Consider the following 3,830-nt stretch of genomic DNA (forward strand, 5'->3'; position numbering starts at 1 on the left):
TAAAATCAATTAAAACGTTTCCCTTAAAAAGAATGGCGACCCCTGCTGATCTGGACTCGTTGGATCCAGACCAGACGGATGGACCATACTTCCAATCCTTTTTGTAATTTTCATATCTCATTGTATGGGGAATGCCGCACTCCTGCAGGAAAAATACAGAGGCTGCCAGGCAAGATAAAAAATTGAAGAGAGCAACCCTTCTCACTTTTGACTTGGCGCCCCTCACGTTGAGGGAGATTCCCATGAGCTCAGACATCGTGGAGAGTAAAAGCAAAATTCTGATTTTAAAATAATAAATAATAGGCGTACTTAAAATCAGATTGCTCCTCCACCAGCAATACCCGAAACCTCACTTGAACTCATGGCCCCGCCCTCATCCGACTCAACTGAAAAGAGGGACGAGGCAGGAGAAGAACTACTGTCGCTGAGAGCTGAGCCAGCAACACTCACCTCGTACACGGGGAGCCCAGACTCGCACAGCCTCACCTGGGTCTCTCTCGGTTGACCGACTGGGTCCATGTCTGGTGGGTCCCCCAAGGGCCCCGCCTCTCCCCCCTGGGCCCGTGAAGGCCGGTCTAGAGGGGGAGGTTGTGCGCATGGCGGGGTGTCCGATAATACGGAGGGAGCAGTGCCCGTCCTCCTCACCAGTGCAGGCGAGGAGGGGGTCCCAGGAGGAGCCACATCTTTCCGCACGGACGTATCCATCTGCTCCTCCCCTGTCTCCCTCCTACTGGCACGTTCTTGCTTCCCCTTTTTACGGGGACCCACCTGTACCCAGTCTTCTCCTTCCGAGTCGGTCTCTAGAGACCCAGGATTAGGAGCAGGCCCGGCACCGCCTGAGCAACCAGCCGTCTGGGATGCCACAGGTTCATCGATGGCCTGCTCCTTTTCTGCCTTCCTCTTGGCCTGCCGTTTTTCCTTCGCGCTGGGCTCATTTTTATCCCCTGAGGTCGCTGGCTGAGAGGCACCTGTTTTGGCTTCGGCTGGCCGTACCCTTGAAGCCCAGGTACCTCTCTGCTCTTTCGCCGCAACAGCTTGCTCTCCTCCTTGAGGACGGGACTGCTCTGCTGGTGGAGCACGTGGGGGCACCTCGGGTTGCTCATCTTCTTCGCCTCGGTACCTATGTGGACAAGCATAATAAAGATGACCAGTTTTTTGACAAAAATTGCATTTTTTCTCTTCTGTACATTCCCTCATTGTGTGTTGTTTACTTCCACAGTTCCTGCAGGTGACATCGCAGTTAAAACTGGTATGTCCATAGGTACCGCAGGCCCTGCAGAAGTTTGGCATTCCTGAGAAATAGAGGTCGCCATTCACATTCCCAAGTTTAAAACGAGCAGGTGGTAGCTTCGTTTCTTGGGTGGAGGGGTCCTTTATTAGCGTAACAATAAATTTCCATTTGACGGTCCACACACCGCACTCGTTCATAACTCTCCCCAGCAGCTTAACGTTCTTAAAGTATGCAGCAAGAAACGCCGCCACTTCCTGATCTTTCACGTATGGGGAATACATTTTAATCACTACGAGTTTGGTTACTTCAAAAGCGTGTTCAATTACCTGGACTCCCAAGGCCATGAGTTCACCTTGTTGCCTCTCAGCTTTTCCCATGGCATCACGGAGGATTCCTTCTCCCATAAAAGTCACGTCGTACACTCCACGCCTTGGGTAGTCCTGGATCGCCAAAATCTCGTTCTTGTGGACCGCCAACCGCTTTTCCAAAATATCGTGGACAAGGAACTTGAGACCACGAGGACCGCCTCCACCCTCTGCCAAGATAAATCTTGCAGTATTCCGCAACCGGGCGTATACCGGCACCGCATCAGGTCCGCCTGCCATTTGCGTGGCCAGGTCGGTACCGCACAGCTTGCGCTGCGCCCTTTGGGTTCAAGGAGACACACCAAAGGGCTGGGGGGGGATCGCAACTCGTTGCTCAGGACTAAGCCTCTCTCCCAAATAGCAGCACGGGGGTGAAGTCCAGGCGAACCTGGACGATCCCCCGAGGCCGAGAGAGAGGGTACCTGAGCACCTTCTGACTAAAAACCTCCTGTATAAATACACTTGGTCTTAGCCAAAAGGCCGAGAAGCGATAACCCGAGCGGCCCTTGCCTTGCCCGAGCCTGTCCCATACTGCTGTTCACCCCTTGCAGCGATTGATTCAGCCTACTCCTAGGCAATTCCATGGGGCCCTGCAGGCTCACACACATTTACAGCTACTAAGCGGGAGGGAGGTGAATAAAGGCCGGAGAGGAAGCTACACAGGATTTGCTTCTTTTGCTTGCACCACAATGCAGTGCTGAAAGAGGAGGAATCTACATAAAAACGCCTTCCTGGCAACGCCCAAATGCCCTCCTGCCATGCAGATAAACACTGGCAGCGGCAGCAAGTGCATGCCCACAGCCACCCCTTGTTCCTTCACACCTTGTATCAGCTTTAATCCAGTCCAGTGCTGCCTGCTGAGCAGCACTGACCAACACTGCCTGGGCCCAGGCTTTTATCTATCTCTGAGGCCCCATTATGATGTCAGAAAGCTGGCTCTGGAATCCTGAGGGCTCCACTATGACACGTGCAAAGTTCCGTCTGAACTTTATATAAGACGGTGAGGCTCAGTCAGTCACTCAGTGTTGCCTGAGAGGGCAACACTGCAACAGCCGGCCGCCAGGCTGTCTTTTTTTTGCACATTTATTTGCCTCCAGGAGGCCACAAGAGGGAGACAAGGGACTGCAAAATGGAAAATAAGCATCCACCAACTTTACAGACAACTTCTCCTTGCTCCTACAACCTCCATCCTTGCACAGTTTGTTATTCTTCCAGGTAACAAAGTAACAAATCCAAATTGCTGCTCTCTTTGTAGGCAAGCAAGGGTTTGTTGCAACTGCAATTCTTACTTCTTCTTGAAATGTAGGGACGACAGTACATTCCATCACATCCATCTAGTGTACACAGGTAGGTCCATTGTGGCGGGTAGGCGGCTGGCTGCTTTAATGGCTGTTTGCTGTTCCCCTACTCCACTCCACTCCACTATTTGACTGTGGTGCTGCATCAATCAGTGGCTGGCTCAGGTGCAGCTCTTTAACTTACCTAGGAGGGAGGGCGGAGAGAAGACAAGGAAGGTGAATGAGCTGTTCCAATGTGAAATGCCGGAAACACAGAAACACAGAAGACACACACACACACACACACACACACAACAAGAGGTGGCAATGTATTCATTAATTGCATTTAATAAATGAGCTCATTATCACATATGACTGTACAAATGCATTGTCCAACAGGTGTTGAAATAATGGGATTAAAAGGGGAGATCCCATCAGAAAGACAAAAACAATAGCAAACACAAATAGCACTTTTGGAATCTGATTTTAGTCAACACATAAGGGAAGGGTGCACCGGTCCTGGAAATACTGCAATACCAGGTCAATGCGTGGAGTGGACAGAGCAAGCTCTATTTCCATCTCCCTGTTCTAAAAATCCATTTAATATATGGTCCCCAGATAGGGGACGTATCAGATATTAAACTGATAAGAACAGATTTTTTTTTTTTTTTTTTTTTTTTTTTTTTTTTTTTTTTTTTTTTAATTTAACTTAAAGCAACAGTACACAAACCATTTTGCATTTTAAGGCATAAGTTGCCTTAGTCGTACATCATCATGGCTATTTTATTCCAAACAATAATAATCAAGACACAGAAAGGATTGTGAAGAACAAAAATAAAACAGGAATAAATCTTATCAATTAGCTATATTTCACCAACCTTCTCCACTTCTTAAATTTCCATATCCCCTCTGCGTCTATACCACCACCGCACTGACTATCCCAACGATAGACTACGT

The 3,830-nt window shown here is 49.2% G+C and overlaps 1 pseudogene; it reads right to left on the reverse strand.

The window, feature by feature from the left end:
* Window positions 1–3,376: 3,376 nt before the first annotated feature.
* Window positions 3,377–3,547, reverse strand: LOC142695723 (U2 spliceosomal RNA; annotated as a pseudogene).
* Window positions 3,548–3,830: the final 283 nt, after the last annotated feature.

The sequence above is a fragment of the Rhinoderma darwinii genome (genome assembly GCF_050947455.1).
Source record: "Rhinoderma darwinii isolate aRhiDar2 chromosome 5 unlocalized genomic scaffold, aRhiDar2.hap1 SUPER_5_unloc_48, whole genome shotgun sequence".
NCBI lineage: Eukaryota > Metazoa > Chordata > Amphibia > Anura > Rhinodermatidae > Rhinoderma > Rhinoderma darwinii.